This window comes from Bubalus bubalis, chromosome 7 (assembly GCF_019923935.1).
Source record: "Bubalus bubalis isolate 160015118507 breed Murrah chromosome 7, NDDB_SH_1, whole genome shotgun sequence".
In the NCBI taxonomy this organism is placed as follows: domain Eukaryota; kingdom Metazoa; phylum Chordata; class Mammalia; order Artiodactyla; family Bovidae; genus Bubalus; species Bubalus bubalis.
In genome coordinates this window covers 86,745,430-86,759,034 of record NC_059163.1, presented here as the reverse complement: position 1 = coordinate 86,759,034, position 13,605 = coordinate 86,745,430, and the positions used below count along the sequence as shown (strand labels likewise).

Below are 13,605 nucleotides of genomic sequence, written 5' to 3'. Positions count from 1 at the left end.
TAAACTTGATTCATTCTCTGAATGTGTTACTTATCTTTATTGTTAAGATGCTTTTGTGGGCATATACACATATCAAAACTCCTAAAACTGTACACTTTATATATGTGCAGTTTTTGTGTGACAGTTACACCTCAATAAAACTGTAAAAGAAAAGCAAAGTTTTTTTGTGTATGTGTGTTTTTTGTGACTATCCTGTTGGATTACACATCTCAAAACCCACTCATACTTAGATTTTCAATAAAGTAAAATATATGTAAAAATAATTTTGAATACATATATATATATATACATATATTTTTGAACTGAAGAATGGGACAAATATGGCAGAAAAGGTAAATTCAGAAGGTACCTTCAAAAATTCAGAAGGTAAATCAGGTTATTCAGGAGACTAGAAAATCACAACCCAACTTTTTTGCCAGTTTTTAATACTGTGTATTTTCCTTCTCCATATGGTTCTAAACCACTAAATATGTTATTACTTTTCTTTAAAATTTTTAATTATTTTTTAAAAGGCAATAAAAATAAATTTAAAAGCCTTTTACATTTACTCACATTTTTACCATTTCTTCTGTTATACATTCCTCAGCAATCAAACCTCCATCTACCTATCATTTTCTTGATGCCTGAAGGACTTTATATAGAAATAAATTTCAATATATATTAATATTAAGTTATAAAATATATACAATACATTATTTATTGTGTAAATTATATGTCATATTATAGTTCAAATCTACCATTAAGCTTTTGTACATCTGGGAATGTTTTTATTTTATATGTTTTGGAAATTATTTTTACCAAATATAGAATTTTGGTTGCCATTTTCTTTTCTTTTAGTATATGGAAGATATTGCTTTCCTATTTCTGCCTTGCTGCATTCTGACATGAAATCTTCAATTATTTGTCTCTCTGTAAATGATGTGGTTTCCCCCCGCCCCCTGGCTGCTTTTAAGATTTATTTTTGTGTATATTTTTAAGCAATTTAATTTTGATATGCCTTGATATAATTTTCTTCACATTTGGTACTTGAGATTTATTGGGCTTCTAAGAGCTGTGGCTTATGCTTTCATTTAATTTCAAAAAGTAATTTGGCCATTACTTTTTGTCCTATTTCCACCCTACGCCTTTCTTTTGGGGACTTGAATTACATGTACATTTGGTCACTTTGGCCACCTGGTGTGAAGAACGGACTCACTGGAAAAAGACCCTGATGCTGGGAAAGATTGAAGGTGGGAGGAGAAGGGGACGGCAGAGGATGAGATGGTTGGATGGCATCACCGACTCGATGGACATGAGTTTGAGCAAGCTCTGGGAGTTGGCGATGGACGGGGAGGCCTGGCGTGCTGCAGTCCATGGGGTTGCAAAGAGTCAGACACGACTGAGCGAACGAACTGATACTGATAGGTCACTTGAAGTTGGCCAGCAGGTCCCTATTCTTTTCTTTTTTCTTCAGTCTTTTTCTCTCTCCATTTCATCTTGGATAGTTTCTATTGCTATGTGTTAAAGTTTACTAATCATTTCTTCTTTAGTGTCTCATCTGACACTGATCTCGTGCAGGGTGCCTTGGGGTCCTAAGTGGGAGTGGGTATCAGAGAGGGGACCCAGAGGCTGGTATAATCAAACATGGCTACCTGTGGGGTGGAAGCTAGTGAAACTGCAGAAGGTCCCTGGCCACTTTGCTAGCCTTTTGTTGCTGCTTCAGTGGTGAAAACTGCTGGGTTTATCTGTTCAAGCCGTTCACTGTTACTGGGTAGTGTGGCTGTTGTGCTGTGTGACTTTTACAGGTAGTCTCTGCTTTTCTTCCTTGTTTCAATGAGTCCTGTATGTCTTGGCTTTGCTGGTCTGGATGCAGTAACAACCAAGTGGGACCTTCCTGCCCTGGAAGACTGGGGAAGCTGATTAATTACCTGACTTGTTCTCCCTTTTCAAGGAAGAATAACTTTTTCTAGTTGGGGATATCCCTCTTGGCTCTGAGAAGTTTGGAAAAGGGGATGATGCAGCTGAAATGAAGCTGTCTTCTCTTTCTGTGTGGTTTTTCTTAGGTTTTTGTTCTACTATGTTGGTGAAGTTTTTGTTGATCTTCATGTGAAGATGGTGGGGGGGATGTTTTGGTCTTTTGGTTTCTTGGCCATCTTGGTCTAAAGTTTTCTAGAAAATAGGTGTTTATGAGAGGAAACTTATTGGATCAGATTGTTAATCAATTTAAATTATTTAACCATTTCTTTTTAAATACTTCATCTGAGGAAACTACTAAACCATTTTCTGGTTATTACTATTGACTGTAGTTCAAAGTTAGCATTAAAGACCAGTATGTAGCAATGTAAAACTCAGATTGTGTGTTGTTTTTAACTACACAGTCACATAAATTAGAATCATTAGTTCCTAAATTTGAAACATATTCTTTTATACCATATTCAGCATGAATATGTCTTTAATATAGCACTGAGATCACTTATTTATTATTTATTGAATTTTTACCCTTTTTATTATCTTTAATTTAAAACCTCTTCCTATAATCTCCATGGTTGATAAAGAGTATTTAGGAAGAATGCATTCTTTACTCAGAATAAGGCAGCAGACAAAATCTTACTGAATCTTAATGTATGTGAAGCATTTTACATAGGCTCCCACACTTAGTTCTCATGAACAAGCAAAATAGATATGACCACTTCCTGTTTATAGATAAGAAACTGGATTAAATGAGTCATACAGTATCATGCACTGGTCATAGCAAACACCTCTTCCAACAACATAAGATGACTCTACACATGGACATCACTAGATGGTGAATACCAAAATCAGGTTGATAATATTCTTTGCAGCCAAAGATGGAAAAGCTCTATACAGTCAGCAAAAACAAGACCAGGAGCTAACTGTGGCTCAGATCAGGAAGAACTCCTTATTGCAAAGTTCAGACTCAAATTGAATAAAGTAGGGAGAACTACTAGACCATTCAGGTATGACCTAAACCAAATCCCTTATGATTGTACAGTGGAAGTGACAAATAGATTTAAGGCATTAAATCTGATCGAGTGCCTAAAGAACTATGGATGGAGGTTCGTGACATTGTACAGGAGCCTACGATCAAAACCATCTGCAAGAAAGAAATGCAAAAAGGCAAAATGATTGTCCAAGGAGGTCTTACAAATAGCTGAGAAAAGCAAAGCAAAAGGCAAAGGAGAAAAGGAAAGATATATCCATCTGAATGCAGAATTCCAAAAAATAACAAGGAGAGATAAGAAAGCCTTCCTAAATGATCAGTGAAAATAAATACAGGAAAATAATAGAATGGGAAAGACTAGAGATCTCTTCAAGAAAATTAGAGATACCAAGAGAATATTTCATGCAAAGATGGGCACAATAAAAGAAATGGTATGGACCTAAGAGAAGCAGAAGATAATAAGAAGAGGTGGCAAGAATACACAGAAGAACTATACAAGAAAGATCTTCATGACCCAGATAACCACGATGGTGTGATCACTCTCCTAGAGCCAGACATTGTGAAGTGTGAAGTCAAGTGGGCCTTAGAAAGCATCACTACGAACAAAGCTAGTAGAGGTGATGGAATTCCAGTTGAGCTATTTCAAATCCTGAAAGATGATGCTGTGAAAGTGCTGCCCTCAATATGCCAGCAAATTTGGAAAACTCAGCAGTGGCCACAGGACTGGAAAAGGTCAGTTTTCATTCCAATCCCAAAGAAAGGCAATGCCAAAGAATGATCATACTACTGCACAAATGCACTTATCTCACACGCTAGCAAAGTAATGCTCAAAATTCTCCAAGTTAGGCTTCAACAGTATGTGAACCAAGAACTTCGATGTTCAAGCTGGATTAAGAAAAGGTAGAGGAACCAGAGATCAAATTGCCAACATCCGTTGGATTATAGAAAAAGCGAGAGAATTCCAGAAAAACATCTGCTTCATTGGCTACACTAAAGTCTTTGACTGTGTGGATCACAACAAACTATGGAAAATTCTTCAAGAGATGGGAATTCCAGACCACCTTACCTGCCTCCTGAGAAATCTGCATGCAGGTCAAGAAGCAACAGATAAAATCGGACATGGAACAACGAACTGGTTCCAAATTGGGAAAAGAATACGTCAAGGCTATATATTGTCACCCTGGTTATTTAACTTATATGCAGAGTACATCATGAGAAACGCTGGGCTGGAAGAAGCACAAGCTGGAATCAAGATTGCTGGGAGAAATATCAATAACGTCATATATGCAGATGACACCACCCTTATGGCAGAAAGTGAAGAGGAACTCAAAAGCCTCTTGATGAAAGTGAAAGAGGAGAGTGAAAAAGTTGGCTTAAAGCTCAACATTCAGAAAACGAAGATCATGACATCCAGTCCCATCACTTCATGGGAAATAGATGCGGAAACAGTGGAAACAGTGTCAGACTTTATTTTGGGGGGCTCCAAAATCACTGCAAATGGTGACTGCAGCCATGAAATTAAAAGACACTTGCCCCTTGGAAGAAAAGCTGTGACCAAGCCTAGACAGCGTTTTTTTTTTTCCCCCAACATTTTTTGAGGTTATTTTTTAAAATTAATTTATTTTTTATTGAAGGATAATTGAAAGCAGAGACATTATTTTGCTGACAAACGTCTGTCTAGTCAAAGCTGTGGTTTTTCCAGTAGTCATGTATGGATGTGACAGTTGAACCATGAAGAAAGCTGAGCACCAAAGAATTGATGCTTTTGAACTGTGGTATTGGAGAAGACTCTTGAGAGTCCCTTGAACTGCAAGGAAATCTAACCAGTTCATCTTAAAGGAGATCAGTCCTGAATATTCATTGGAGGGGCCGTTGAAGCAGAAGCTCCAATACTTGGCCACCTGATACGAACTGACTCATTGGAAAAGACCCTGATGCTGGGAAAGATTGAAGGCAGGAGGAGAAGGGGACGACAGAGGCTGAGATGGTTGGATGGCATCACCGACTCAGTGGACATGAGTTTGAGCAAGCTCCAGGAGTTGGTGATGGACAGCTAAGCCTGGTATGCTGCAGTCCATTGGGTTGCAGAGTCAGACGCAACTGAGCCCTTAACTGAAGAAACTGGCAGTGTCATATAGGTAGAAAAAACAAACTCTATTTTGTTACACTTGAATCAATAAATATTTGTTTCTTTTATTTAGAGAGGGTGTTATAAGTTTTTTTAAATTGGTTCTCAAAAGCCAGTCTTTACTCATGATGATGTACACTACTTTAGTTTTTCAGAAATATTGCGAAAACCAATCTTTGTATAAGAATTGTTTTAAACTAGATGTAATATTTTTCATTAATATATTACTACTGAATTTTTTTCCAAGAGTCTGAAAAGAATGGTAATTGTTAGGGTAAAGCATACTGAACAAAAAGCATAATCAATTAAATAATGGAAGAGGGAATTTTTCAGTGTACAATAGCATTTTAGAGTTGATATCATAAAAGAGTTTTTTAGACCAAATGTAGACACTGACAGCTTCCTTATTAAATAATTTCTTTGAACTTAAAGGTTTTGGAGACATGTTCTGAAAAGTCCCTCAGAAGTCATCTAATTTTTCCATACTTGACTTTGGGGAGTTGTAATTTGCTGTAAATTGCCATGTTGTCTATGAGCCATTTTCATACATCTTTTTTGCTGTCTTTCCCAGTAACTCTCTCAGTGGCTCTTCCTTAACAACTGTCTGTTGTCCCAGATCTCATACAAGCTCAACAGCTCCCCAGGTCATCTTGAATCATTATGCAATGCTTATGATGATTTCTTTTTGTTGCTTTATAAATGAAGGAACAATGAAAGTGTAAAAAAAGTCCTTTGTAAAAAATACATTTCTTTCTTTGTGGTGGTCCAAATTCCACTGGATGTTACTCAGTTTTGTCATAAACTTGTTTCATATTGTACTATGTAATATTTTATTAATATAATTCTCAGGAGTGCACTTACTTTTCATATTTTCTCTATTCCTTTAGGCAAATCCTCCCAGTTTTTATTTTTCTTCTGTTTCCAAGGCTCTGCATTCATTTTCACATTTCATTAGTAGTTAATTTAAAAATGCAATTAGAAAGAATTCCTTTGAGGATAGCAGGCAAAAATTGGCTTCTTTCTGCTCAATTCTTGTTAAAGAGCATGGGAAGATTCTTTTCAACTAAGAACGTTTAGAACAGAGGCCAAAAAAATATCTCTAGCAAATTATTGCTATTTTGGCATTAGTATAGTTTTGCCCCCTACATTTGTCTTTTAGGTGGATTTAGCAGTAATTAACCCAGTTGAACGGTAAGCTTTTGATCCCTGGGTTCTTTAAAAGTAAAAATAGCACTGTATGTTTCAGGTTCTCTTTAACAAAATATCAGGTCATTTTACTCTGTGTTTAATCCCCAGCTTTGAATAGTGTACATGAAACATGACTCTTGAGTTAAGAGAGTCCAAAGTATCCAGGAATGTTTTGTAAAATTATCCAGGAGACTTTCTTAAAATACTCCAAAATGCACCAGGGTCATTTGCACAACTTCAGAATTTCTGTGGGATATGCCAGTGTATCAAGGTATGCTGCTGCTGCTGCTAAGTCGCTTCAGTCGTGTCCGACTCTGTACAACCCCTGAGATGGCAGCCCACCAGGCTCCCCTGTCCCTGGGATTCTCCAGGCAAGAACACTGGAGTGGGTTGCTATTTCCTTCTCCAATGCATGAAAGTGAAAAGTGAACGTGTCCGACTCTTCGCGACCCCATAGACTGCAGCCTACCAGGCTCTTCCGTCCGTGGGATTTTCCAGGCAAGAGTACTGGAGTGGGGTGCCATATGGCAGCTTCTAATTACTGACTTTGATTTTATAAGAGAAAAGTATTCTGGGGAAAATGAAGTAGAAAATTGTAAAAGCATGGAGGTCTTTATAAGCATGTAAAAGAATATCCCAGGGAAGCTGCTGTTGACCTTATTAATACTAAAAGGGAAGCTTAAAATCAGAAGGATCTTGACTGTTAGCAGCTGATTCATTGTTTTGTCAAGATGGTAGATAGTCCTTGTTAGCCAAAAGTCTCTAGTTGATGATTCTGTGTTGAAAAGTTCTCTGTATTTTTTTAAGAGTTTTGTTTTATTTTATTTATTTATTTTTGCTGGGCTGGGTCTTCGCTGCTGTGTCAGCTACTCTCTAGTTGAGGTGCATGGGCTTCTCTTGTTGTGGAGCCCAGGTTCCAGGGCTCACAGGCTTCAGTGGTTGCTGCTCATGGGCTCGGTAGTTGTGGCTCACGGGCTCTAGAGCACAGTCACAATAGCTGTGGTGCTCAGACTTAGTTCCTCCATGGCATGTGGGAGCCTCCCTGATCAGGGATCAAACACCCGTCTCCTGCATTGGCAGGCAGACTCTCCAACACTGAGCCACCAGGGAAGCAAATGTTCTCCATACTAATGGCCTGGGATTGTGTAAGGAAAATTGAGAAGTCCAAGAAAGTCTTAGCCATTAACAGATGCCAGAGAGCATAATTGTACCCCAGAGAGGAAGAAAGATTCAGAGATTATTTCCTATGATGATGCTCCCAACTCCAACATTGATTTGATACATTGATTCACCATTATGGACTACATATTAAAGATTTGTAAGAGTGACTGAGTGTGTACTCTGGTGTGGACTTGCTTGCATTCAAACACTAGCTCTGCTACTTAGTGTATCATCTTTGTTCCAGTTTTCATATCTATAAAATGGGGTCCTAAGAGTATCTGTTTTATAGTTAGCTATGAACAGTAATAGATATGAACTTGGGCAGACTTTGAGAGATGGTGAGGGACAGGGACCTCAGATATGCAGATGACACCACCCTTATGGCAGAAAGTGAAGAGAAACTAAAAAAGCCTCTTGATGAAACTGAAAGAGGAAAGTGAAAAAGTTGGCTTAAAGCTCAACATTCAGAAAACGAAGATCATGGCATCCGGTCCCATCACTTCATGGGAAATAGATGGGGAAATGGTGGAAACAGTGTCAGACTTCATTTTTTTGGGCTCCAAAATCACTGCAGATGGTGACTGCAGCCATGAAATTAAAAGACGCTTACTCCTTGGAAGAAAAGTTATGACCAACCTAGATAGCATATTGAAAAGCAGAGACATTACTTCACCAAGAAAGGTCCATCTAGTCAAGGCTATGGTTTTTCCTGTGGTCATGTATGGATGTGAGAGTTGGACTGTGAAGAAAGCTGAGGGCAGAAGAATTGATGCTTTTGAGCTGTGGTGTTGGAGAAGACTCTTGAGAGTCCCTTGGACTGCAAGGAGATCCAACCAGTCCATTCTGAAGGAGATCAGCCCTGGGATTTCTTTGGAGGGAATGATGCTAAAGCTGAAACTCCAGTACTTTGGCCACCTCATGTGAAGAGTTGACTCATTGGAAAAGACCCTGATGTTGGGAGGGATTGGGGGCAAGAGGAGAAGGGGACGACAGAGGATGAGATGGCTGGATGGCATCACTGACTCAATGGACGTGAGTTTGGGTGAACTCCGGGAGTTGGTGATGGACAGGGAGGCTTGGCATGCTGCGATTCATGGGGTCGAAAAGAGTAGGACAGAACTGAGCGACTGAACTGAACTGAACTGAGGGACAGGGAGGCTTGGTGTGCTGCAGTCCATGGGGTCACAAAGAGTTGGACACGACTGGGCGAGGGAACAGCAACAACATGAACAGTAAAGCATGCACTGATGCAAAGCACTTAAAGTAGTCTGGTGCAAAGGTACTTAATTTTTAGTGTAACTATTATACTGAAATATAAAGTTCTAAAATACGATTCATTACTGCAGTTTCAATTTATTTCTTCTCGAACATTTTTCTGTGTTGGTTGGGAACAATTAGTGTTCTTTGACTTGAAACCTTATATGCTTGAATTTCAACATTAGGAGAGTGAGGGTAGAACATGCCGTAGAATAGGGAGCTTAATATCCCCTGGAGACACTGCTAAGATCTTTTGTTGGTAGGATCTGACAGGGTCATCAAGCAGGGCTTTGGATCAGTAGAGAAAAGACCTGAGTTCTAGTTCGAACTCTGTCAATGAGTATTTGACTTAGGATAAATAATACAATTTAATGTGACAATCAGTATGGCCATAACAAGCTGTATAGCCTCTCATTCTAAAACTTCTGTGCAAACACATAGAAGTATTTATATACCTCAGTCCAGTAGTAACTGTATTAGACTATCATAAATATAATTTTCTTTTTTTTTTCTTTTATGGGTATGCATTGTCTCCAAAAAGTATACTTAATTATTACATTTTTAAAAATTTTATTCTAATTTTAAGTATAGTTGATTTACAATATTATAGTTTCAGTTATATAACAGTACTTAAATATTTTTCCAGATTATACTCCATTTGAAATTATTGTAGAACATTGGCTATATTTCCTGTGCTGTAGCATACCCATTAAAAAAATTTTTTTTATTAGAGCATAATTGCTTTACAATGCTGTGCTGGTTTCTGCTATACATCAGTGAAAATCAGTCATAATTATATGTATGTCTCCTCCCTCTTGAGCCTCCCTCACATCCCTACCTATCCATTTTATACAGAGTAGTCTGTATCTCTCAACCCCGTACCCCTGTTCAGCCTCTCTCTACCCCTTCCACAGGTAGTAATCACCAGTCTGTTCTCTATACCTGTAAGTTTGTTTCTGTTTTGCCAAATTCATTCATTTGTTTTATTTAAAAAATCTAAGCTCCATTTTAATTTTTATTTTATTGGAGTATAGTTACTGAACAATATTATATAAGTTGTTGTTGTTTAGTTACTAAGTAGTGTCTAATTCTTTTGCCATCCCATGGATGGCAGCCCACCAGGCTTGTCTGTCCGTGGGATTTCTCAGGCAAGAATTCTGGAGTGCGTTGCCATTTCCTTCTTCAGGGGATCTTCCTGACCCAGGGATTGAACCCAGGTCTCCTGCATTGCAGGCAGATTCTTTACCATTGAGCCACCTGGGAAATCCATTATATAAGTTACAGGTACAATATAGTGATCTGCAATGTTTAAAGGTGAGAGTTGAACTATAAAGAAAGCTGAGCACCGAAGAATTGATGCTTTTGAACTGTGGTGTTGGAGAAGACTCTTGAGAGTCCCTTGGACTGCAAGGAGATCCAACCAGTGCATCCTAAAGGAAATCAGTCCTGAATGTTCATTGGAAGGACTGATGTTGAAGCTGAAACTCCAATACTTTGGCCACCTGATGCAAAGAACTGACTCATTGGAAAATACCCTGATGCTGGGAAAGATTGAGGGCAGGAGGAGAAGGGGATGACAGAAGATGAGATGGTTGGATGGCATCACCAACTCAATGGACATGAGTCTGAGTAAACTCCGGGAGTTGGTGATAGACAGGGAGGCCTGGCGTGCTGCAGTCCATGGGGTCACAAAGAATCGGACACGACTGAGTGACTGAACTGAACTGAACTGATACTCCATTTATAGTTATAAAATATTGGTTATATTCCCCATGTTATACAGTATATCCTTGTCATTAGCTTTTCTTTTTTCGATTCCACATATGAATGATAACATACAGTATTTGTCTTTCTCTAACTTATTTGTCTAAGCATAATACCCTCTAGGTGCATGCATGTAGTTGTGAATGATAGAATTTTATTCTTTTTTTTTAAATGACTAACAGTCCATTCTATGTATATATGGCATCTTTATCCACTAATCTGTTGATAGACATTTACGTTGCTTTCACATTTTGACTATTGTAAATAATGCTGCTATGAACATTGGGGTGCATGTGTCCTTTTGAATTTGTGTTATTTTCTTTGAATTTACATCCAGGAGCAGAATTTATGTATCATATGGTAGTTCTAGTTTTTGTTTTTTGACAAAAATCTCAAATACTCTCTTCTACAGTGGCTACACCAATTTATATTTCTACTAACAGTGTACTGGGATTCCCTTTTCCTACATCCTTGCCAGCATTTGTTATTTGTGGACTGTTTTGACAGCCATTCTGACAGGTATAAGGTGACATCTCATTGTGGTTTTGATTTGCATTTCTCTGATGATTAGTGATGTAGAACATTTTTTCATGTGCTCATTGACCATCTATATGTCTTCTCTAGGAAAAAATCTACTCCAATCCTCTACCCGTTTTCTAATCAAGCTGTTGTTTTCTTGATATTGGGTTGTATGAGCTGTTTATATATTTTGGATATTGGGCATATTATTTGCAAATAATCTCTCATTCAGTAGGTTTCAGGAAACCAGCCAGAAGCCTGGGCAGTTTCAGCCTGTTTTCTCTGCCATGTTTTGGGAATAAACAAGTGTGTGCATGCTCTTCACACAGAGTCTAGGTTTTTATTACAGCCCTTCTGTAGGCCCCATTGGTTTTCAAACCAGCTAAGGGGACATGTCCTGCTGGTGTTGGACCCCAGAGCTGGGGCACCCAATATGTGGATGGAACCATTCACTGCCTAGGGAGAATGTGTGAGTCCTGTAATCCCTCTCCTCTTTGCGTCCTCTCCCAGAGGTACAGGTCCTGACCTGTTTGTTTCCCTTCCCTTCCTACCCAATTCAGGTTGGATTTTTCATACAGTCTTTGCTGTAGATGGTTCTTTCATCCAGTCTCCAGTCAGTTTTCAGTGAGAACTGCTCCACAGGTAGATTTGTTTTTGATATGTTCATGGAAGCAGATGAGCTCTGTGTCCTGCTCTGCCATCTTGACTGCCTTCATCCATAAATAAAATTTTTAATGCTGATGGTGTTTAACTTTTCAAAGTTCTTTTAAAAACATTTTAATAGTAACCACCTTAAACAATTGCATTACATTAGTTTAGGTATGGCAACTCTACTGTTAAAAATCTTTACACTTTAAAATTCTTCATTGTTTTTTGCCTCTGTGGCAGTGGCCACGAGTACGCTCAGGCTTCAGAAGAGGCTTGCCTCCAGTGTCCTTCGCTGTGGCAAAAAGAAGGTCTGGTTGGACCCCAGTGAGACTAGTGAAATCACCAATGCCAACTCCCGCCAGCAGATCCGGAAGCTGATCAAAGATGGGCTGATCACCAGAAGCCTGTGGCTGTCCATTCTCCGGCTCGATGCTGAGAAGGTAACCTGGATGAGGAGGAGGAGAATTCTGCGCCGGCTGCTCAGGCGATACCGTGCATCTAAGAAGATTGACCTCCACATGTATCACAGCCTGTACCTGAAGGTGAAGGGTAATGTGTTCAAAACCAAGCAGATTCTCATGGAACATATCCACAAGCTGAAGGCAGACCAGGCTCCCAAGAAGCTTCTGGTGGACCAGGCTGAGGCCTGCAGGTCTAAGACCCAGGAAGCCCGCGAGCACCATGAACGGCTCCAGGCCGAGAAGGAGAAAATCATCAAGACTGTCCAAGGAGGAAGACACCAAGAAATAAAGTTCTCCCCCTCTTCTCTGTACACAGTGGCCTCAACAATTGCATAGATCACTCATTCAACAAAAAAACAAGCCTTTATCTGTCTAAAAAAAAAAAATCCCCATCATTTAGTTTTTAAGTAGAAGTAATCATTTTGCATCAATTCATTCATTCAGTGCCATAGTTTTCTATACTTTCCCTCTGTCCCCTCTTTTTCACATTTATTCAGTGTTGAATGCATACTATGAGTTGAAAATTATGTTACACAAATTATTTTATTAAATTCTTTGAATTTTCACAATGATGTCTAATCTCCACAAGAATGTAAGAAGGGAACAAATTATCAAAGGTAACTTTAAAACAAAAAAGATGAGGACATCATATGCATTTTGAATAAGCTAAGTTTGACTCTGAACATGAACTTTGAATTTATGCAAGGAAAGAAGAAGACAATATTTTTACAGAAAGAAAAATGGGGACTAAGAATCCCTTGCACTCATAAATTCTAGTCACATTGCTCTCGCTACAATTTTTAAGTTTAGTGCAAGAGTCCGTTAAATGTTGCTGACGAGACCTGATTAAAAATTGACACAGGCCATAGATGTTTAATGTCTGGCACTTACATTACTCTTAATTTTGTTTCTCTGTAAAGAATGTATGAGGAGGAAAGCCTTATTAAGTGAAATCTAGGCCAAGCAAACATATGGTGGCGGGATTTCTTTTAGATGAAGTAATTTAAAACTGAGATTCTCAGAGAAGAATTTTTTTCCCCGAAGGCTTTTATAACAGTATCCTTAAAATCTGATCATGACAAACTGGAGAAAATGATCCTTTAAAACCTGAAAATGTGCTCAATTCACTTCTCTGAAATCAGTCCTGGGAAAATGTCCATATCATTTTGGAATAGCAAACAGATTTGTCCGGTGGAATTTTGCCAGAGAAGAAGTAATGTAGACATGTTAGGCTTTACTGTGGAGACATGAAGCATCCCTCTCTGCTAATGATTCATGAACAGGAAGATGAGGCATCCTTACAGCTATTACCTCCTCTCTTAAGCTGAAATACCATGGTGTTCACGTCATTGTATACATGTTCACATTGGTTTAAATGTGTTGTTACTGTATATTATTATACACAATCATTAGACTCCTATTTGAAACAAAACAAAACAAAATACCATTACATCACACAGCACTAAGTCTTTTAACTATTACTTCAACCTAGCTGAACTTCTACATTAATATTACCTTGGTTACTAAGATAAATTTTA

General features: G+C 38.5%; 1 pseudogene; it reads left to right on the top strand.

Annotated features, from left to right (window-relative positions):
- Window positions 1–11,827: 11,827 nt before the first annotated feature.
- On the top strand, window positions 11,828–12,356 carry LOC102414192 (annotated as a pseudogene).
- The last annotated feature ends 1,249 nt before the right edge of the window (window positions 12,357–13,605 follow it).